The following is a 24,640-nucleotide window of genomic DNA, read 5'->3' on the forward strand; positions in this document are numbered from 1 at the left end:
TGTCAATATGATGAATATCTTTCAGATCTACTTTCCCCCCCCCCCCTATCCAGCTCCTCTGATGTTGTTGTCCGTTCAGTCATTCGTCTACAGCACATGTTCCCAGAGAATTTGTGCACTGATTGCATTTATATAATCCCACTGGCCGTATCCCCACATATTCCCTTTTTTTCATGTCATTTATATTCCCTGATGCAATAATACAATTTCCCAACTCGAATCATTAAAATTTATCTTACCCCAGTGTAAGCATTATGTCCCGTGGTGCACTTGATGTTTGACATACTTGCCTTGCCAAGAATAAGAAAGGGGAGGGGGGAGGGCATGCGATTGTTGTTAAAACTAGCCAAATGTCGATGTACTGGGACGCAGTTTCTGCAGTGAGACGTGTCAGCCTTCAGAATACTTTCTGGGCTTTTACGCTTGCGATTTTGAACATTGAAAAGTCCTGATTGCATGGCGCTGTATTAACAACACATGGGAACTCTCTAAAAGAATGATCCTGTAAACGTTCTCTTATGAGAGGGAGACTTGGTTAGCATACACGACCATACACGAGTGTAGAAGGGTGTGTGAGCTCTGTCCTAAGAGTTAAAGCAGCAGGGAGGCCAAGCCTGCTCTATGTCAAAAGGACACAATCACAACTCATCCACCTATGTACCAACACACACACACACACACACACACACACACACACACACACACAGCAGTCTGGTTATTTTATTGCTGCTTCCCAGGTTTCTCACATCTAAGGAGGAAGGGGCTAAAGCTCAAAGGTGAAAGGTCATCTTTACAAGGACTGCTCTCCTTTTCCATGTAGTTCCTAATAAAGCTTTAATCAAGCCAATTAAGGTTCATTAACTGGTCTTTTGGGGGCTGGGACTGTTTAACCCAGTACACAGCTGACCCTATTTGGAATCTATAGGAAAGCACCAGAGTCGGGGGTTGATGGACTGAGTAGGAGAGAACAAATCTGTCGTTTTTCTGACCCAGGTGAGTGTTTCTTACATAACACTCCAAAGCAAGATTGTGTTAAACATACATGCATATGTGGACGTGCAACAGCTGCAATAAAGCAAATATAGCAAACATGAATGGGTGTATTTTTTTTTTATTGTTATAGAAAATCACTGTTTCCGTTTCAGTTCAATTCAATTTTATTTATACAGCGCCAAATCACAACAACAGTCGCCTCAAGGTGCTTTATATTGTAAGGTAGATCCTACAATAATACATACAGAGAAAAAAATAACAATCATATGACCCCCTATGAACAAGCACTTTGGCGACAGTGGGAAGGAAAAACTCCCTTTTAACAGGAAGAAACCTCCAGCAGAACCAGGCGCAGGAAGGGGCGGGGCCATCTGCTGCAACCGGTTGGGTTGAGAGAAGGAAGACAGGATAAAGACATGCTGTGGAAGAGAGACAGAGATTAATTGTGTGATTCCATGCAGGGAGGTCTATTAACACATAGTGAGTGAGAAACTGGTGACTGGAAAGGAAAAACTCAATGCATCATGGGAATCCCTGGCAGCCTACGTCTATTGCAGCATAACTAAGGGAGGATTCAGGGTCACCTGGTCCAGCCCTAACTATATGCTTTAGCAAAAAGGAAAGTTTGAAGCCTAAAGTAGAGATAGTGTCTGTCTCCCAAATCCAAACTGTCTGTGTGTCCTGGTGTGTGTGTGTTCGCTGTCCGTTTTATGTGTGTGTCAACCTCACTTCTGAAATCTGACATCCTCAGTGCAAATCCCGGGCCGCCGCAGACCTGCGGTCCACAGAATGGCCTCTTTGTATCAGTATGGGACCGACTGACCACTTCTGCACTCTTGGCTCCCCCTCAAGCCCTGGCTGACCTCCAGATCCCAGAACCAGGGCAGGCCTTGCATCTCTGTAGTCCACCCCAGACAAAGAGGCCTCTACACAGGGCTGACTCTTCTCTCAACTCCCTCCCCCCCAGTATTTCCTCCCCTTCATCACAAACTGGGTTACAACAGTCAGGTTAGCCATTAATGTTGACATCAATACCTTCCATTGATCCAAATGAAATTTTCCCCCAACTAATGCATGATTTCCTATTGAATTATGTCATTTGCTTGTAAGCTCATGAGAGAATACGGCTCTTAATGATTTATTCGAGACACGTTGCTGCGTGTTCGCGCTTTGCTTTTCTTGGAAATACACTTTTCTTAAACACATTTTTGAAAAGAAACCCATAATCTTCAAATTTAAAGGAGACTTTTGAATGTTTCCAGCAACTGGAAACTACATTTTCATTTAAATTAGCTCCAGAATGTGTTTGTGAATTTAATGCAGATACATGCTACACAGATTTAGAAAGCTGCACAGGTGCACGTTAGTATCATGTCATTTTTGGAACTATATTTAATAAGCAGTGAGGCTTGCCATGCTGACCACAGAGAGCTGGACACCTGGGGACAGAGGGGACAGCTCAGGGTCCTCTTCTTGCACTGAGGCATCAGATGTTCCAATCACTGTAAACATCCTTATTAACTGAGCTATTTAACAGAGGTACTGTGTTATGGGTCAGGGAGTAAGTGTGTGTACTACTAGTGCCTGCTGTTTTGTTCAAATTCAAAAAAATTTACAAAAGTGTTGTACAAGAGTCAGATTACAGTGTTTTGGAATATGTTTTAAGGATTTCCTAGAATTTTTTCTAATTTTCTCAGAACCCCAGAGAAGCATCCAAAACTATTTTTTTCTCTCCAAAAATAACTTTGCATCAGTGAGAAAAACAACTGTTTGTATGTGAGGTCCAGTTGGTGCAGCACAATCTGTTAAGGGTTTACATTTAGCCATCATAACCCTACCCAGTCTCCCAGGTGAAATAATTTTACTCTTATATTAAGTTTAGCTTTGATCCATTATCAGTGATGCAACTGTATTTCTTTATTCCATGCAAATTCAGACCAAACTACAACCTTTGTTTCAAATTTTGCATTTTGCCACATTTGCACATCTGGACTGAAGCACAGCTGGTTCAGTACAAGTTGGTTGGAGTGCTTGCTGTAGCACGCACTTGCATTTACAGGGTGGATTTCCCCTCTTCGAGTGCATGTCGAGCCCCCCTTCCCCCTGCCAGACGAAATCAGCCTGCTGGTGGTTTTACCGCAAATTGTTCCACCTCAATTATCCGAATCCCAACCAGTAATTACTGCACCATTCACTTTTTCGTTTGCACGGATTCACCTCTCAGGTGTGGAAGCCTTGTTTCCCGCATGGGCACCATCCTTGGCTTCATTAGGCCGCGGCGCTCTCCACCAGGCTTTTGGCTTCAGTTTTCGGCACACGTATATTTTACACAAACTGACAAAAAAGCTTATAGATACATTCAGATTACATGAACCTGAGGATCCTGATGACGTGCCTTTGAGAGAAAGGAAGTGCTATAACCACGTCTCTGTGCAAAGGTTTTGCAACAGTGAGTGGCAGACGCATTAAATCTACCCGCAGTTGGCAGGACACTGTGCTTCCTAACACTGATCCTTAGGAATGTTGAGGAATTCAGGGACACATATAGAGATAGATAGCAGAGGAAAGCTCAGGAGAGTCTCCTGGGGAAATCATTTTATTACACCCTCTTCTTTTTCCAACAGAAAATTTTGATCCCTCTTTAACCCCTTAGTGTGGCTTTCTCTGTGCAGGCAACACATGCTGTGTGTGTGTGTGTGTGTGTGTGTGTGTGAGGGGGTGAGGGGTTTCCCCACAACTGCATAGCAGTTATCTATACATGTGGTTTGTATATGCTGTTGTAGTATATCAAATCATACATTAAATCATAAGTGCAGACACATGCAGGCTTTCTCACAAGTTTTCTGAAGGCACATGTGCACAGGCCTCCGGCTCATGCACGGGGAGTGTGAAGGCATGGAAAATTCCCCCCTCACAATGGCAATTCTGCACCTTTTCTGTTGTTGTCAGGCCCATCAGACACGGCTGTCTATGGATATGGGCAGGGCTGGGGTTGGTTATGCTGCATTGTATAGAGGATAGGGGCATAAGCTACGCCCGCACATCCATTCTCCGTTTCACCGAACAGGTTCTCTCATCTGTCACATCATCCCTTTCAACAAGGAGGCCTCCCCTGTCTCCTAAGATCCCTTTTCAGGGACAAAAACAGCTCTAAAAGGAGCTGTGGAGGGTGTGTGTGTGTGTGTGTGTGTGACAGAGAGAAATGGATTTAAGTTAAACACAAACCAAATCACTACCACCCACTTCCGGTCCTGAAACAAACACTGGCCTCACTGTGAGAGAACGAGTGAGCCTTACTGGCTCTGCTAAAAATAGGACATCTGGTTGGCATTTATTACTTAATAACCACAGTTACATATGCACCAGCACACATGCAAGGACGAATCAAAACATCCAGGGCGATACTACTAACAGAGTTTACTGTAAAGCCTTCAGTGTGTCCACTGAAATTCAACCTGATAAGATTCTTTTAAGACTTGTCATTTACACATGCGTAAATGACAAATACAATAACGACGCACCAGATATCTAAAAATACAGTTTTATTGAAGTGTGTGCACGATTTCCCAGCTCCTACCAACCCACACTCACACAAAGAGGAAAAAGAGACAGAGCCCAGTTGGTTTCACTTATTAACCCAGATGAAGTGGGATTGTGTTACCAGAAATGGTAAGAACAGCAGGCTTTGCTTAGAGTTTGGCACATACAGCAAGGACGCTGGAGAAAAATGGCTCGAAACAGACCTTGACTCAGTCAATGAGCTAACCAGAGAGCAGTGTGTCACAACTCATACACTCCATTTCATCAGAATCCATACGGCCGTACAGGGTAATTGACAAAAAAAGTGGCATTCAACTGTGTGTGTTTAGGTTGGTTTATTTTTCCAAGAAAGAGAAGAGATCATACCTGACAGTAACAGGGTGAAAACCAGTTTAAGTCATAATGTGTCAGACTTTTGTGTCACTGATTGAACCAGCTGACAAAGCTTAGGTTAGAAGGCTGATAACTGACACTCCAGGTGAGTGTGTTAATGCAGCTGCTCTGTAGATGCAAAAATAAATAAACAAAATGCAGGATTAGACCCTGAAATTGCCACTCTTTCCATGCAGCGAGAAGGCTCTGGGTTCAAATGTCAAATGTCAGCAGGGGTCTTTCTGAGGAGTTTTGTGCTCTCTCACAATCCCATGAGACACTTGTTAGGATACGCCTAAAAACACAATGGTGTAGACTTGAGAATGTGGTTTTCCATCTGTTGTGAAAGACTGATGGCCTGTTCAGGTGGACCTCGCCTCTCTCCCTGTGATAGCTGAGATAGACTTCAGCCATGTGAACCTATGAGCAGAACAAGCTTTCGTTCACAGAAATGATTCACAGATGATCTGAAATTCCCCCGTTTACAATGTCGGAGATTTGATGATCACGTCCGGTGATTGTGTTGTTATCATATGTTAACCTCTGCTTGCAGTCAGAGTAACTAGCATACCTGTTCTTTAACTTCTGCTTTCTTCATCTTCTCCTGTTAGACTCAGGGCAGACTGGACACCATGCAAACTGCTACTGCAAGAAAAACTCAGTTTAGAAGGCAGTTACCATTAGCACATTAGCACATTTCATTAGCACAGGGGTTTACACTGGGTATAAACCTGCACAGGTAACCAGTCTGTCACAGATAATCATTCGTACTCAACTTTAAGCAACACAAATGTTTGTCTGGACTATTTCTGCAGTTACTGACTTAAAGGCACATGAATGCTCTGGAAATGTGGGTTTTATAGCAGGACTGATGACAATTCCATCGTGAAGTCACACTTATTATGTTTCAGCAACCGTAACAATAGCATATCTGATTATACACAGTAATTAAAACGTGATTGAGATATTTTATGTTAGTATACATTTCTAGGTCAGCACGAATAAATCACTCAAACATGAAATGTTTGATGAAACGATGAAACGATGAAATGAAACTAAGAGTTTACCTCCTCAAGCCCTCCACATGTGGAAGGTAAGACCACAGTCCTCGTCACCTGGCCGGTGTAATAAACACGTCCTATAAGCTAAGGCAAAGATAAAAGATGATCATTTTTAAAACGCTACATTATTTTGTAATCTTGACATTTAACAAGGTAATTAAGGTGGATTAACTAGATTTCTACATTTCTTACTTTAGAAATTTGTTTATTTTTAGAAGGAAATTTCTTGAATTTAAATGTAATTCAAAGAAATGAGTGTTAAAAATTTATATGAAGGCCTAGATTTGTTTTGAACATCACACCCATCTTCCCAACAAAATGCTGTAACTGCAGCTCACTCGAACATCAGCTAACTTATTTTGTCCCACGAGACTAATATCAAAGCTAAAGAGTCAAAATTGATCCAGAGACCAACATAAATCCCTTTGAAGGCTCATCAGGATGGACATCAGGCGTAAAAATCAACCACACTGGAAGCAGCTAAAAGTAGCTAGAGCCAAAGAGCAAAAACAGTTATTTGCATCTTGTGTCTTGACTTAAAGCTCGCATTTTAATGTTTTATATTTTATTGTCTTTCAAAATTGCTGTAACAGTTGCATTTCAAAACAGAAATACAAATACATTTTTATCTTTTCTTTGTTTAGGGAAGCTCATTTTGTCCAGAAAATGTTAACATTCTGCTAATGCATGACGATTGGCTACTTAAGGATTTACAACATGATACAGTCTCATAATGGCATGTTTTCCAATGGTAATGACACGTTAGAGGTGTAGTCAAACACTACAGAAACTTGTAGACCATCAAGTGGTTCTTAATACAACTGAAACCTAATAATGGGGCTATGTCTGTTGTATTAATCCCTTCTACCAAAAACACAATGAAAACTGCAAATAGAAAAATGTTTTCATTCATTCATTCATTCAATGGAGCCCCAGTTCTTGATCTTATTAAAAGTCCTTCTTATACATTTGCAAATAAAGTTACCAGTATTGACTTTGTTTTGATTCTCCATATGTTTCCTAGCTCCCAATGCACAACATGATCTTATTAGCTAACTCACCATCCAATAAAGGATAATTCCTGTTTATTTCAAAACAGGCATATTTCCCTTTATTATGGCTGTTTTGGCCTTAAGGATGCAGTTAACGGTGCCACCCGATTTTGTAAGTCACATTTCCAAAGTAGCTAGTTGTTTCTAAATGCTTTATTCATGGATTCCTGAATGGTGTAACCCAGTCCAGGTGTTCCTTTCTGCCGTTTCCTGTAACTTCCACCGAACAGGGAAAGCTGATTAAACTGACTAGCACAGCCAAGTGCACTATAGCGCTTAATGGCTTTTCGATGAGAGAACTGAAACAAATCAGCGGTTGTGGTGGGTGAGAGTTATGGGATTGCTGGAAATGACGCTATAGAAGTCATTGTGTTTGTCTTACACGCACTCTTATGTTCAAGAACAAGCTCTCCGAGGCGTACTTCTGCTCATAATTTTTATTTATGTCTTTCCCTTGAGTGTGCTTTCTACAGTCCTTGCATGCATAATTATACTCCTGCATGACCCTTCATGTCTTTCTTTTTAATGGCTTCTATGCAGATGTGTGTATGTTCCAAGTCAAACGAGGGTTCAGGGGTGGGTGTGGCTGCCCCCACCTTTTCTCTGGGTCACCTGCTTTACTGGGTAACATTCCCTCATATTCCCTCGTTTGGAGACCATTAGAGAGGAAATGGGGCTGCCATCTATCTGACCTTCCTCCCCCCTCTCCTCCCCGATCTTTCCCCAAACTCCCCCCAAGCTTTCAGAATTCCCATCATCGCCCAGCGTCCACCCTCCTTCCCTCTGTGTTTTCACAGTGTTAACAATCAAGCCGTGGCCCTGAGTGTTCCGGGGGCCTAATTGGGTTGACTGTTGGCGTTGATTGTGATGGATGGAGGGGGGCTGGAGCCAGAGCCCAGTGTGGACGCTCCTTTCATCTGCCTGCTCCAGCCTGTTGTGCAAGAAGAGCATGGAGAAGTACTGCTGAGTGCGCAGTAGCGACAGACTATAGGCCTGTGACGTTTGGACTGTGCTGGGGACAAGTATCTATTCTTCAGCTGATCCCCACTCATTGGGCAAAATCATTATAATTTGTCTGAATTTCAAAAGTCAGCAGATACTTTCGGCCAAGTTTTTAAGGTAAAAACTTGCACTTCTTCTACATTTTAAGGTGCAGTACCGGTTAAAAAAAAAGAAAGAAATTATTTTTTCTCTTAAAATTTAAGGTTTCACTTGCTGACAAGTTTAATGCTGCATATGTCCTTTATATCGGCTCTACAATGGTGCCGAGATCAGCAGCACTGGTGCCCTACCAAAGCAAAGCAAGGTCGGTCTAATGCTAAAGCTAGCCATAAGTCAAGATAATATCTTCTATTTGTCTGTTTAATAGGAGGCCACATGAACACTCGATGCTGGATGAGTGTACCTAAAGGGGGAAACTGTGCAAGTGTATACAGCCTCTCAAGCCAACAGTGGCACCAGTACCAGTACTGGCACCCGCTACAATACGGTACTTTTCATATGAATCCACTTGTTCAGCTCCATATCCTGAGAATGTTCCAAACACTCAATGCTAAACTGAAGTTTGGAACTCTAAGTTCGCTCGTCGTATGGTTGACTGACTAAAGGAAAAACCAACATTGTAGTGGGGCGATCGTGGCTCAAGAGTTGGGAGTTCGCCTTGTAATCGGAAGGTTGCCGGTTCGAGCCCCAGCTTGGACAGTCTCGGTCGTTGTGTCCTTGGGCAAGACACTTCACCCGTTGCCTACTGGTGGTGGTCAGAGGGCCCGGTGGCGCCAGTGTCCGGCAGCCTCGCCTCTGTCAGTGCGCCCCAGGGTGGCTGTGGCTACAATGTAGCTTGCCATCACCAGTGTGTGAATGTGTGTGTGTGAATGTGTGGGTGGATGACTGGATATGTAAAGCGCTTTGGGGTCCTTAGGGACTAGTAAGGCGCTATATAAATACAGGCCATTTACCATTTTTTCACGTCCATGGAGCTCTGCTAGCGAGATGACAACCATTCTTCCAAAATACATGATTAGAGCTCTTTCCTACTGCTCTTTTTTAGGGCCATTTCCACTCCTGTTAACATCTGGCCTTGTAATCCTCCCTCCAGACTCCAGTCTTGTGACAGAGCTTGTCAGAGGCTTTGAATCATCATATGTTAATCATGCCCGCATCCCTTGACTGTCGATACACTACCTGTATTGTACTGTACTGTCAGTTTGCGTCAGACCCAAGTACACTTTGGCTTCTTAACCTCCTCATCTCTGCTCAGTAACTCTGGCGCATCTTTTTGGCAGCACATCCAGAAAATTTCATTTTAAGTCCATCTTATTATACGTCAGGGTGCGTCATCGCCGACGGCGTCACAGATACACTGCTGAAAACAGACCCACTGATTTGATCTGACCTTGCGCTTCTAGATCAAGAGATGAAAGGGGCCCAGCATACTGCCATCTTTATTATATGTATATGTTTTTGTTTTGTCGAGGCTGTGGTTAGGTAATGAAGACTTTTGAAATGAGGCCAGCATTACCTGTGTTTGTACAGCACTTAGAGCCATTGGTGGCTTACAGACCATTTGCTTATCTTTGGGGTGAGTAATGGGAGTTTGTATGTGTCTGTGGTTAAAGCCTGGTTCTGGCTGAAGTCATCAATCAACACTACCATGGGGCTGATTGACTCACGTGACCTCTGGGGGTGGTTGGGTGGGTAGACTTATTAAGAGAAAGAGAGTGCATGTTAGAGAGAGAGAGAGGGAGAGAGGTGTGTTTTTAGATTGAGCCTGTGTACGGATCTGGGTTAAAGAGGCTACGTCAGAGTCATTCTCATTTGTTTAGTCAAAGTTGTGGTCAAACTCTCTGCTATGTGATCAGATCAGCCATGGTTTGCATAATGCAACTGCTGACAACAGCAACATTGTGCAGTGTGTTTACAAGAACACGTAAACAGAGCAGACAGCAGGGCCTCTACGTACACCTGGATCTGGTGATACTGCTTGCTACATTTTCCACATGCTTTCAATAGGCCTGCAGCTTCTCATCTGTCTGTCTTTAACGTGGAAGCACAAGGCTGGAGTCTGCCGAGCAGATTTTTATACGTTTTTCCATACTGATGTAGAAATTGTGGCCTTTCATCTTCCATCTTAAAATATCCCCTCCAGACATGAAGATGTGACGGTGGTTAAAAATATTCTGCTTTGAATAATAATTTGTATCTGACAAAGATTAAAAGGTTCAATTACCTGGTTAGAAATAACCTAGCTTTCCCATGCCACTGACGGTCCATTCTCTGTGTCTGAAGTTTGCGTCTCACTCCCTGTAAATTGCTTGTTAGACCAGGGTTTACTTACAAATGACTTGTGATGTCCTAAATCATGCCAAACAAAACTTTTAGGAAACAGCGTTTTGACACTGGGAAGAATAAGGCTAAGTATATGGAGCACAAATAATGGCTGAGTTTCCGGTTCCATGCATCCGCCATGCTACATGAACCTCTCGTCTTTTAAATGTACTTTATTTCTTTGTCTATTATTTACTGAATACACATGGTCCACACCTAAACTATCCAGTTGTTAGCGTACGCCTCTACATTTTTTCATCACTATGCATGGTTAGTGTGTCTTTAATGTGACACCAGAGACTTTAATCCATAAAAAAATAACCATTTCAAACATTCTCTTGGCCGAAATTCTGCCTGATTTTGCTGTTTAGTTTAATTCAGTTCAGCTTAACTTATATAGCACAATAACAGTCAGCTCAACAATCAGACAACCCTATGACCAAACACTTGGTGACAGCGGGAACGAAGAACTCCCTTTTAACAAGACTACCCTCCAGCAGAACCGGGCTCAGGGAGGGGCAGCCATCTGTCTGTTTGTGATGTCTTCTTCCTGCTACATGGTAGCATTTGTTTCAGCTAATTAGCAACCCTCAACATGTACAGATGAATTCCCTTTGCTAATGTGTTTATAATAACCTAATAATAATGCTTGCCCAACTTCTCTACGCCTTTAAATCAAACATATTTAAGTCTGAACATAGTCTATCACCTTTAAATGCCAACTAACTGGACAAGTTTGTGCTAGTGTCTTTGCTAAATTGTTGCTATAAAATTGATCGCATTAAATATTCGCCTGCTAAATATTTGATATATTAATAATGTAAATGTGTTAACAATACAGCCTTGCAGTCCTACTTGCTTGGCTGTAGAGTATTTGCAGGAATTCTGACAAAAGAATTATAAAGTGTTTGCACTGGTGGGGCTATGTTGTTTCTGTTGCTAGTTAGATAATCAAATCCAAGCAACTTGGTGTAACAAATTAATGCATTTGAAAGCCAAAAAAAAAAAATACACCAAAATACCTATTTTGCTTTTTTTTAAGTATTATTCATACCTGAATTGCATCATAGTTTATACAGCAGCAATAAACATTCCCCACAGTCATGTCTAATGTTTTAAGTAACAAATCAAAAACACATGCTCTGTATTTAAGTTTCATTTAGATTACATAAAAAAGTATCCTTCCAAGTCATCTTTGATTCATGAGCTTTTTTCTCTAGATGGGTTATGTAATGAAATATACACTAACGGTTTTTACTCCCATGACTGGAGCTGGCTGTGTTCTGTAAAATGACCTGCACTCATAACAATGGGTTAGACACTGGATGACACTGCACAGGTGAGTATTACCAGTTATTGTCTCTTTTTGCTACATGATAAATGTGGTGTCTAAGCCCTCAGCTGTGTCATTACCACAAGGACAAAGTGGTATTCATTTTTTCTTGATTATTTGAAATGTTAACACAAGTTCTCTGAAGTTATAGAGTAGCATCATTATAATACACTAAAAGGTGACCTATACAAAAATGGTGATAAATGGAAAAATGAACACCTTGGTTGTTTAGTTTATTCTGTTGCTTTACCACATTAAGACCACTGGCTATCTCTGGCTCTCTTCCACAGCATGTCTTTATCCTGTCTTCCTTCTCTCACCCCAACCGGTCGCGACAGATGGCTCCGCCCCTCACTGAGCCTGGTTCTGCCAGAGGTTTCTTCCTGTTCAAAGGGAGTTTTTCCTTCCCACTGTCACCAAAGTGCTTGCTCATAGGGCCTCATATTATTGTAGGGTCTACCTTACAATATGAAGTGCCTGTTGTTGTGATTTGGTGCTGTATAAATAAAACTGAATAGAATTTAAATGGAATTGGTTACAGCGATGGGAAAAAATTAACCTCAAACCAGTCTGGTCAGCCCTGGAAGCTTTTTTGTTGTTTTTATGACTGACAGTCATATGCAAAAGAAAGCTTTAACAGGCAGTCATGTGAAAACTCTTTTCCATAAAAATAGTAGGGTAATAGGGTAAGTAGCAGCCTGGTGCTGTGAATCACTTGCACTTGATTAACTGATTATCAGTAAGTGTGAGCACCTCTACAATGTTCAGAGAATCTGCAAAAAACCCAAGAGCTCAAATGTCAAAGTTCATGACAGTATGTCTGAACAAGCCACAACATTTTTGGAACAGTGTCTTTTGGATAATGCACAGCTCCACATTTGGCAAAAAACCAAACACAGCACACCAGCACAAACACCTCATACCAACTGCCAAGCACGGTGGTGGAGGGGTAATGATTTGGGCTTGTTCTGTAGTCACAGGGCCTGGGCAACTTGCAATCAATAAATCAGCTGTGGAGGAGTTTCGCTTTATATGAAAGTAATCTAGGCCATCCGTCTGAGAACTAAAGCTTGGTTCAATATGGGTATTGCAACAGGACAATGATGCCAGGCACCGCAGCAAATCTACAAAAGACTAACTAAAAAAGAAAAGAGTCAATGTGTCACAAGGCCAGACCAGGACTAAAATCCTCCATAACGATGAGAGAGACTGATAAAGTCTCAGAAAATGAATATTTCAAGTTATTGCTGTTAAAGGTGATTCTACAAGCTACAAAATCATGGGGTAACTGTTTTCACAAGACGGCACAGAATTCTGTGAAAACTCTGATTCACATGAACTTAATTCCACACCAAAGAGCCCCCAATATTGTCATCCTGACTCCGGCCATGGTAAAGGTTGCTGAACCACCTTTAACTGTCCATTTCAGAGCTGAAAACCAAGTAATAGATATATAGTAATTAATACCATGATATAGTAATAGACCAATAACTGTAGAAAAAAATATTTACTTCCTGTTTGAACGCTGGCAGTGGACCTGTCGCTGTTGAGGTCACAAAATATGGAGTTGCATTTGTGGAATGGGCACGATTAAAAGTTTAGACAGTAAACAAAATCTAGACTCCCATATTAGTCAGATGTTTTGTTCACCCATACAGATGTCCAATCAGCATCTCACAAAGGGAGGAGGTCGTAAGGTGACATAGATACATCTTGTTACCTTACTTCCTTTTTCATTCTCATTATAACTAATAAGCCCAGTTGAAATGTGTCTAACCTTTATCCAGGACACTGGAGTTTAAACATTTTATGCGGCCAATTATGATTTTCAGTTTATCTTGCTATTTGGTTAGGTTTGGCACAATAAATACTTGGTTGGGAAAGAAAATAATGATCTTGGTTAAAACACACCCTTTTCTAGCATACCGGTATGCTCCATTATTTTTTAGGTGACCAGGGTGACAAACTCTAAAGTATCAACGTAATAACTGCTTGCAAAAATAACCCGTGGGCTGAGACAGGGTCTCCAGAAAATCAACTCGTAAAAGAAAATTGTTCATCTGGCAGCAGAAACCATAGTTCCACCAAAACCATGCGCAACGATGTAAAGTCCAGTCTCAGTTGCAGTGTTTTTATACTACACTGTAATACGACACACAAGTGTTGATGTTTCTGTGTGACATGTTCCTGAAACTGGATCTGGCTAATTTAAATTAAGATTAAACTCTACAACAGCTTTTTGTTGCAGCTTGGAATATACAGCTCCACGTCTAGCAGCATGCCTTTGCATCTGTTTCATAGGAGTATGAAAACATTTGACAGTTCCCTTAACTCTGCTTCCTTCCCCAGGCGTGCCAAGCTCCTCTGCTGTCTTTTGTGCTGTATCAGAGCCATGTAAACTCTGGGATCTGCATGAAAATAAACAGCCAGCCAGGGAAGCAGACACGCTGACGTCAAGGAAGAGGACAGAATCTGATCAAAAACACATCGAGGCGAGGGTGTCCGTGACAGTCAGTCGGGATTTTATTGATGGAAACCCATGGTTAAAGATTAAAGATTATCTCGTTGCAGATTAGATTTGTAGCCAGTGCTGATGTCCTGAGCTAGGCACTTATTCCTGCAGCGCTTCCTGTGAAGCAGCAGGCCTGTGCGGGGTGTTTCCCAGGTGTGAGCATGTGTGTTTGAATGTAACCCGAGGGGAGCAGCCCTGCTGACGTCAGGGAGGAGAAGAGGATCTAATCAGAAGCACACAACAGCTGAAGAGGATAAAGACCTGGAACGGGAGCTGATTTATATTCTGATTTGGAAATCATATCTGAGGGTGAAAAGTTCCAGGTTAAATCTGGGCCGAGGTGAAGAGAGAAGCAAAGTAAATTTTGACGCTTGATCGGTGGCGGGATAAAAACACTGTGCACTATTATGTGCGTGCATGTGTGTGAGTGTGTGTGTGCGTGATACTATCCAGACGCCTGAATACTCAACACTCAGCCTATGGTGTTGATAGGGGAGGGGCGGGGCCTGCAGGTTGGAGTGACAGGTCAGCCACTTGCAGGGATCTGACAGCAGGCCAGTGGTTATCTCACTGACCTGCTGACAGCGATGCACAGACCGAAACACACATACACATACCACGTGTATTCCCTGCTGCAAAGTTTATCTTTCAGAAAGCTCCTTGATGAGCCAAAACATCAGGGCTGACTAATGTGCTGTTTGTCTTAAGTGCATGACCAAAACAGCTTAGCTTGGAGTACTGGAGCTTGAGCTGTCCTATGGCATGCGGCATCTAGATCTTTTTTGTTTTTTTAATCATTCTTCGAAGACTTGGCAGTCAGGGGAAAAGAATATAATCTTACACGCATCAAGAACTAATGACCTCTCCAAAAAAGTGCTTTAGGAGCGAGACTGGAACGACTTGGTAAAACTAAAAATTGACTGAATTTAACACTTCATAACGTCTCATTACATTGAGAACTTTTAAACATAGCCTGGTGTAAAGACTGAGCATTGAGTATACAGAGACAGGTTATGCATACTGCACCCACGGCGAGGCCTTTTGGCTTTCATTTTAAATCCAGGTTCCTCCGTAGGAAACACAGGCAGGGAGGCTGAGTTCTCAAAAGGTCCCCGTTCATGCTTAAGTCCCACAACGAAATGTGAAAAGATTGACAAGTGAAAAACTGACCGCAGTCAATCCAACACCCCCCCGTCCCTTCCCAAAAAGCACACATATTCAAACATCAAACAACACCTTGTACTGGCTGAACTCTCTCCCTTTACCCTGTGGTTTACCCTTTGACCCAGTCCAAACCTTCCCCTACAGCAAACACTCCCACTGCTCACCCCTGACCCCCCACGCACACTCAGCAGACTGCAAAACATGAGCTGGGAATTCCAGCGTTGCAACCCTGATGTGCTGCTCCTCTGGAGGTTTTCTTATCATTTTGACCATTTCCATAATGAACAACAACAACAACAAAAAAAACACAGAGAAGCACCCAAATAATAATACTATAGGGCTTTGGAGCGTGATGTCACTGGGTGGGCGTGGAAAGGATTTTGGCCTGATGCGCCATTTTCCGGGTCCAAACAAAGCGCAAGCAAAAAAGGAGCGAAGGCACACACAACAGCCATCGTTCGTACTTGCTGTGTGGTTGGCTGCAATGTTCGATCGCACGACCGGCACGACCGGCACAGGAATAAACTGCAGCTGACTTACCTTGGTTTGAATGACGACGTACTCACAGGTTGAAAATAGCCAAATCTTGGACCCAGTCGTTAGTAAATTGGATGTGCGCCTCCAGCGACTTGTAATTACGAAACTGGTTCGCAGTGTAAGCGCTTACTCCACAAACAAGATACGTAAAGATATCGGGGTAGGACAGTGGCGGTAAGTCGTCTGGGTCTTTACTCCACTGCCGTATTTCATATGGGTCCACATTTGCGATCCACTCTATTTTTTTCAAGTACCACTGCTTCGCCTCTGGACGCAATCGGTCTCTATACCGTCCGTTTTCTTTTGAGCTGCTTTTAAACATGTTTCTTGTGGTCGTCGTTCCAACACAGTGTGTTTGTTTTGATTTGTGGACCCGGAAAATGGCGTCGCGCTCCCACAAAACATTGCGGAGTGACATCAACTCCAAAGCCCTATAGTAATTCCAGGCATTTGGATGGCTGAATGTTATTCAAGCTGGTTGCAAATATGAGTTCTACATCACTGACATCATTCAGCTATCTTACAAAATGATAAAACATATGACAGCATGGTGGCATGCTGTTGCGTCACAGCAAGAAGGTCCAGAGTTCAACTCCACACAAAGAACCTACGCAAAAGTTTGCGTAGGTCCTCACACAGTCCAAAGGCATGCAGTTAGTGGGGTTAGATTAACTGGTGATTCTAAATTGTCATTAAGTGTTAATAGTTGTCTGACTCTCAGCATTACCCCTGCGACAGACTGGCTGGGTCTGTCCAGGGTGTGTCTGGCCTCTTGGCCCACTGTAGCTGGGACAGGCTCCAACCCCCACCACCTGCCTCTGCAACCCTGATAAGGATAACTGGAAGAGCACTGATGGATGGATGGATGGACAAAACATATCTCAGGAAACGAAGGTAAGGGCTAAATGTAGTTCTTGCACTCATCACTTGTGAAAAAGGTTAAATCCAGTACTCAACACACAGATCAGACTTTGCAACACGGGATAAATGACTACAGCCAACAATTTTGTATAAAAAGTCAAGTAAAAATTAGTTTCATCCTGTGTTGCAAACACCTGTAAGCTGAGATTCTCCTGTAGTCCGTGGAATGACAACAAATGCTGACAATCAGAAATGGAGGACATGCTGTCTTTTGCTATTTTAAGGGCTGCCAGAATTGTGTATTTCTATGGTTTTGTAGAGACAGAACTGCCAGTTCCACTAACAGACATTCGATCCTGGCTACAAAAGCAAGTCAGCTTAGAGTAGAGTTAAAGTTAGGAGTGTTGATACTTTGACAGCTGTGCAAGGAGGTGTAGACATTGCCTGTGTGCTTTGTCTAACCACTAACTGCAGCTTTCTATTTGTGATATTAATGTCGCCCAGAGCATTTTTATTGGTGTAAACATTTAAAATTCTACTGTTTTATTACTATGTTACTTAGCATTAATTAGCAGATATGTCTGTGTATGCGTTGTGCCCATATATTTTATAAATGCAGCTTGCTGACTAAGCTTGCTAGCATTAGCCGATAACTTGTAGCACTTTACCTTCTAGTCTAAATTTGGTTGCTTTGGGCTTCTTTAGCAGTTTGTACACCTTTTTAATGGTGCATTTAACAGAGAGACAAGTACTGCAGAATGCAAACTGTAAAGGCATTATTTATACAAATTTTCATACAACTTAGCTTTAGATGACTCTGACACTGATGCAGGGGACAACCAATCTCTGCATTCTGTCTATACACTACGTGTGTGCCACACACAGAAGCAACCACCCACACATGCCCACGTACATATCCATTGTTGACCTGAGCCACATGACAGCAAGAGCATTACACACGGCGCACCACATCCCTATCATAAAGTGTCCTCAAGACACCCAAGATGCTTCTAGCCTGTCATTGGCTCTTACAGCTGACCGCTTTTCAACAGCAGTGACACAACACCTCTCTAATTAGCCTCTTTTCAAAGTTACTAATCTGAGTAAAGACAACTCTCAGTGACACACACAAACAATAGCCCCCTACTCTCACCCTCTGTCCCAGGGTTGCCTGTTTGGAGCGGCGCTGCAGGATCCCACACACGCGTGTAAACCGGAGAGTGTGTATTTTTATGTATTTTATCTGTGTGGCGTTCAAGTGTGAAGACAGTGACCATGAAGGAAGATCGACTAAATGAGAGTGAGGGAAGACATTTCTAAAGATTTGGTAGTAATAGCAAAAGTGTTTCTGATATTTTGTGTTTGTCACAGCAGATGTCCCTGTTGTTTGTTTGTGTGTGTTTCTGAGTCTGTCTGTCACTCAGTAGTTTTGGTTGGCTTTGCTCGGGAAGGCCTGTGATCACACAACCTTAAGGACTGTGATTAGGAGGACCACTTAGAGTACGCGCACACAGCAAACGGCAAATCCCACAGTGCACTCATGCATGTGTACCAAAATACTGAAACCACTTACCAGCAGTAGCTTTGCTCACAGGCACACGGTCGCACAAACAGAAGCAAACCACTACGCACACACTTGTTCCTACGCTTGGACTGTGAAATGACACGCACGTCTCTGGATGCTCTCTAATTTCCTGCGGCCGAGCTCTGAGCTTGTGAGGTAACTCATGATGAGTGATGGTTCATCACGCTTGGTGGAGATTATACAGGGAACTTCATCCCAGCACACTCATTCCTGAGCAGATGTGTCATACGCACAAGGTCAGGAGAGTTGAACTCAAAATGGGAATGTGTGGCACATTTGCAAAACACACTGTAATCTTGTAACATAATGTCTTCATTACTCAGGTTTATTTACATGCTGTGTACAAGCTGTATTGAGCTGTTTTTACTGCGTCCAAGTCAAGTCAAAACAAGCCCGAGCCAAATCTCCGGACGATTTACAGTTCAAATCAAGTGTTAAGTGTTGTCATAGTTTTGAGATGATTAAGTCCAATTCGTGTCTTAAGGTAAGTCCAAGTCACGCCTCATATCTGATCAAAGCAAATCAAAGCCAAGGAACAGTGAAACAATCAGGACGAATGGAAGTCAAGTCTCAGCAGAATAACAAGCCCGAGCCTAATGTTACATCTTGAAGTTAGTCTACCTCAAGTCTCAAGGCCTTCAGGACAGAACTCAAAGCCAGGATAAGTGTGGGTCACTCAGAGTAAGTCTAATTAATTTTCTCACGACAATTCCAAGTCAAAATGTAATCGAAGGATTTCTAAGTTGAGTCTCAAGATAATTGAAACTTGAAGGATGTTCGAATAGGTCTTCATCTCATCCAATGAGATTTCTCACAGTTTTAAACAAAGTGATCCAGATCAGTCTTTTGCCCATTTTGTGAAATTTTATGTTAAATGTGGGTAGATGAACTGCATGAACCAGGTAGACTTGATACAATTAAATCAAGTCTCAGTTTGACTAATATAATTTCTATCAAGTGGTTTGATAAAGAGGTTTGTCACATGGATGCCACATGATGTTTGGTCCAGAGACAAGAGAACATTGCCCACCTAATTAGGTTTTTCTTCGGTGCTGAATGACAAAAAATAAGTCTGGGGATGAAGAGGAAATTTGTTGAAATTATTAGTGTTTCAGACACTTTAGCATGGAGTCTCGGGGTGTTTCCAAACCTGCTGTTTTAGTCTGTTCAAATCCAACTGTGGTTCTGGTTCGTTTTGGATGTGGACCAGCTGCCTGAGAACCCTTTGGAGGGGGTGATCTTGAGCTGACTCAGCTACGACGTTTATGTTGCTTGTTATGTTGTTCTGTTAAGTTTTAGCTAAAAACTTACCGTAGCCGTGGGTGGTTTGCATTAGTCGTGGCAGTCATGGCTGCTCCTCCCTGAGCCTGGTTCTGCTGGAGGTTTCTTTCTGTTAAAGGACAGATTTTCCTTCCCACTGTCGCAAAGAACTTGTTCATATGGAGTGGTCTAATTTTCAGGGTTTTCTCTGTATTATTATAGGGTCTTTACCTTACAAGACAAATCCTTAAGGTGACTGATGTTGTTATTTGACTTTATATAAATAAAACTGAATTAAATGTCATTGAATTCTGGGATCTAGGACAGTAAAGAACACACCACATTCCTCCTGTATTCACTCTTATTGCTTCTGCCCCAAACACATCTGGTGAACAAGCAGACTGTACATTCTCACGTAGTTTATAAAGACACATTTTGATTTTCTTGGAGTCTACTTGGATTTTTCTCTGTTTTCTCTGGTTTTTCTCTGTCTCAAAAAGGTGCAAGTTCACAAATTAACTAACAGATTCGCACCAGAAAAAATGAATTCTAGGCGTAAAAACGCTCTTACATTCATGCACTTGAAAAGGAGTTTGTCGTTGTGTCACACTGTGTCAGAATCCCTCTGTGACCTGCAAGAGAACAAACACACAAATAGATGAATGAAATTCGGAACTATAGTTGCACACTCACTGCATGCAGAAGTACATGCATTTTTTTTTTTTAAAAAGCATAAAAAGTACCTAATTGCCCATTGTTTTGTAAGTGATTACAATTGCTAGTTTTGTTGTAATTCGGACTTATGTACTCTTTTGCTCCATGGTCCTGAACATTCCCCACAGCTTGGAAGAACTCCCGCATAGTTTGTGGCTGAGTCACACTCATAGCAGGTTTGCAAAGCTATCTATTTTGAGTGAGCCCATATCAAATGTGGCATCTCCTAGTTCAAAATTTCGGACTATGAGTTATTATGAAACCCGTCAGTGACAAATGTCTCCTCTGGGTGCTTCCAGCAGAAAAAGTCTTGTAACAAAATCAGATAGTAAAGCACGGTGTGCAGCTTTATGATGCAAACTGGGTTTGATATTTACATTTACAAGTCTTACAATCCAAGCCAGCTCTGCAAAGGTCTGCAGGGCGCCAAAATGGCCGACCTCCTGTTCCCAGGAACTCTAACTACAGGCTTTAGCAGAAAATGACCATTTTAAGCCTGCCTCGACCGCCCTGCATGGCGACAAGCACGGTGATTGGCGGGCTGGTGACAGATGCATGCCATGATTGGTGGGGGCCGTAATTCAGGCTGTAATTTGCAAAGTGGAAATGTAGGTGACTGAATATTTTGTCTGTGTTTGTGTGTGTGTGTGTATGACAGAGAGAGAGAGAGAGAGAGAGAGAAGAAGAAGAAACATTTCTGGCAGACATGCTCAAATTGCAGCAAAGGTCTTAGTTACAGTTTTGCCTCTTCCTGTTTTTTACCACTCCCCCGTCATGTGCTTTTTCCTCTATTGCCACAATGGAAGAAAGACACTAAGTAATGATTTCATTTCCTCTTTCATTCCTTTCAGCTTCCTGTGGTCAGGGAGTTGAAAATGTCTTCCCACATGATCTGCTGATGGCATGACTGTTTCAGTTCACAGGTCAAAAGAAAACGTTCATTCATGTGTCATCACACCAAGACGTGTGATAGCATAATATGTCATTGCCATTATCATTTAGGTTATGTATAGCTGTGTGTAGATCTAATTGTGTAGTTGAATTTGTGTGAGTGAGTGCCAGAGGTGAAATGGCACCAAAGAGGGTTTTTCTCTCAGAGGAAACAGTGGTTAGCAAAGAGGAAGTGTCTCCTCTTTGCCAGGAGATAGCTGCCCAGCTGCAGTGCTGAAAGATGGGTGACTGAAAACACACGCACGCATTCCCATGCACACACACAAATCTTCCCACCTGTTACTCAGTTACGATCGATAGTTCCTTTGATGCTTGGATGTGTGGGGATGATGGTAGGGGGCTTGGGGTTGGGTACAGGGCTACATGGCCCATGGGATCCATGGGTGTCAGGGGCACTTTGATCCTTGTTACAGCCTTACATGCAAAGCACTGTTCTCTAGAGGGGGTACCACATCCCCTCCGTCACCCCTCCTCACAGCACCTTTCCTCTAGACTATTCCCCCTTACCCCTCGCCTCTGCCCCAGCTCATGTGCTGATCCCTGGGGACAGGTGAACCACCTACAGAGCACGGGGAAACACTCATGGTGGAATAGCACTGAACAGTTAAATGGCATTTAATACTGCAGACTCAAACACTGACACTTATTTATAGTCCTTTAAACAAAGTCCAAACTCACCACTGACTTGCTCATTTTTAATTTTTTTGCTAATGTCACCGTGACCCCAGCACACATGCACACACGTTAAAATCTCCTCTGCTGTATCCTGTTACTGAGATATTTTCATGTGTGCGCAAAGACGTACGAGCACCCACGTACATTTTACATACACATGTAAAGGTAATTCAGTAACATCAGCCTTAGCATAACGAGATTTATGACTTGTGTGGTTCATACAGAGTTGAAATGTATTCAGTTTGAAACTAAAGAGCCCTGACACCCTAACCACAGCGCAGAAGAAAAGAAACTGACACAAAGGAGTGTAAGAAAAAAGTGAGAGATGGAGGGTAAGACAAAAAAAAAGAGCAGGGTTGTGGGCTTGTGGTTTCAACGACAGTCAAGGCCAATGTTTCACAAGATAAAGAGGAAGAAGAGGGGGCATAGAGAGAGACACACACACAGAGTGAGAAGGGAAGGGAGAAAGAGAAACACAGTCCAGCACGAAGAGGACAGCAGGCCGAACAGTGCATCCATTGTCCATGTGGCCTGGTTAACATTTTAATGAAGGAGCCACATCCACAGTCCTGCCACAAACTGCACACTGACTCACACAATGATTAACACTCTGCTAATACACTGAGACAATATCGCGGCTTACTGCAGGCTCATTGACATGAGCACATATGGACATACCGTACTGTGGACCCTGCCAATCAAATGCACACAGAGGGACACTCATTCACAGAAACTCACACATACAAACATGTGCAAGGGTTCATTTTCATGACTAGACGATATGTTTTCCTAGTTCTGGTCATCACGTAAACTCTTCTTTTTATTTGGCTTCATAAGTAACTCATCATACACAATGTAGATGCCATTTATGATGCTTTGATTTCTGGCTAGCCACATATATTGTGTATGTGTCTTTGTTTTTCTGTGGTACGTGCAAATCAGCATTTGCCCTATATTCAAGTTGCAGAGGTCGGTGGCAATGGACCCGAAGCTAGCTGCCAAAAATACTAAAAGAATACAAGCACTTATGTAATAAGAACAATCAGCTAACAATTGCCCATAAACTCAATACAAACCCATGCCATGACTTGCATGAATGCATCAACAGAGCACACTCGGTACTCTTGTGTTTTTTTTAAATAGCTTGAGCTGCTTATTGCGAAATGGCCCAGAGTGATAGATGCTGTCGATTCGTCAAAACCAGTGGTGTTTCATAATGTGTGACCCAGTACTGACAGAAGATCAGTACTGGGGACAGTGGGATAGGAGTGTGTTGTGTGTGTCGCATTAAAATGGAGGAGAATGTTATTGTTAAAAAAAAAGAAAAAGACATTTCCAACAAATGCTAACTAAGCTACACTCCTGGCTACACTGTGCCAGTTACATCATATAGTGGAGGTGATCAGGCTAAGTCAAGAAAAAAGCTAATGATTCCACAAGACGCACCAGAGAGCATTTTTATAATAATAATAATGGTTTGTATTTATATAGCGCTTTTCGAAACCCTCAAAGAGCTTTACAATTCCACTATTCATTCACTCTCACATTCACACACTGGTGGAGGCAGCTACAGTTGTAGCCACAGCTGCCCCGGGGCAGACTGACAGAAGCGAGGTTGCCATATCGCGCCATCAGCCCCTCTGACTATCACCAGTAGGCGGCAGGTGAAGTGTCTTGCCCAAGGACACAACGACCAAAACTGTCCGAGCCGGGTCTCGAACCGGCAACCTTCCAATTACAAGACGAACTGCCAACTCTTGAGCCACGATCGCCCCGGACGATACGCTGGTCTATTTTCTACTGAACCAAAGAGTCAGAAAGTCGGGATCAGGAATATCATCGTCACAGCTGAAGCTGTGTGTGGACAAAACCCGCTGACACACGCCTGGTATGACTCTTGTGTAATGCATACACCGATCAGCTACAACATTGTGACCACTGACAGGTGAAGTGAATAACACTGATTATGTCTTCATCATGGCACCTGTTGGTAGGTGGGATATATTAGGGAGCATGTAAACATTTTTTACCTTAAAACTGATATGCTACGAGCAGAAAAACTGGTTTCAAAACTACAGTTCTTCTGAGGTGTTCCCTGTCTGCAGTGGTCAGCATCTATCAAGTGTTCCAAGGAAGAACAGTAATGATGCTTTTGGCCAGTTTTCTGCTACTCAACATTGCCACGTACCAGCCACCTAAGCATTCCTGCAGACCATATACACCCTTTGATGGAAACAGTATTCCTCAGCCACAGTTGAACTAGCGCTGGAGTTTGAGGTGTTGACTTGAGCTTCATATTTCCCAAATCTCAATCCAATTGAACATCTGTGGGACAAAGAAGTCCAATCCATGGTGGCTCAACTCACAACTTACAGGACTTAAATGATCTGTTACTAATATCTTGGTGCCAGATACCGCAGAACACCTTCAGGGGTCTAGTGGAGTCTTGATGGGTCACTGCTTTTTTTGAATACAAAGGGAAACAACATGATCAGGCAGGTAGTTACAATATTATGCCTGGTTGGTATATATGTGCATCCAGAAGAGGTGGATGAATTTATAGCTTTTCAGCACCTAATTAGAATCCGAAGGGGTTGAATCAGGTTTCAAACTCTTCTTTTTCTTGCTTTCAGCTGCACCTAGTCTTTGTGATTTTATTGAACTTTCCAGTATACCTCACAAAGATGAAAAATATTACATTTTATT

General features: G+C 42.6%; 1 long non-coding RNA gene across 3 annotated transcripts in view; it reads right to left on the reverse strand.

The window, feature by feature from the left end:
• Positions 1 to 1,102: 1,102 nt before the first annotated feature.
• Positions 1,103 to 24,640, reverse strand: part of LOC146695920 (uncharacterized) — a 28,131-nt gene continuing 4,593 nt past the window's right edge. Inside the window, exons 2-5 of one of the 3 annotated variants that reach the window (XR_014923473.1) lie at positions 20,166 to 20,226; positions 5,973 to 6,050; positions 5,477 to 5,547; positions 1,103 to 1,412 (exon numbers count right to left, since the gene is read on the reverse strand). This is a non-coding gene — a long non-coding RNA (uncharacterized LOC146695920). Of the gene's footprint in view, positions 1,413 to 4,612; positions 5,326 to 5,476; positions 5,551 to 5,972; positions 6,051 to 20,165; positions 20,227 to 24,640 lie in introns of those variants that run through there. The other 2 variants (XR_014923472.1, XR_014923474.1) reach the window with 2 other exon arrangements.

Source organism: Copadichromis virginalis, linkage group LG13 (genome assembly GCF_057382275.1).
Source record: "Copadichromis virginalis isolate Kocher_CV1m ecotype Utaka linkage group LG13, C_Virginalis_male_GT1.1, whole genome shotgun sequence".
In the NCBI taxonomy this organism is placed as follows: Eukaryota; Metazoa; Chordata; class Actinopteri; order Cichliformes; family Cichlidae; genus Copadichromis; species Copadichromis virginalis.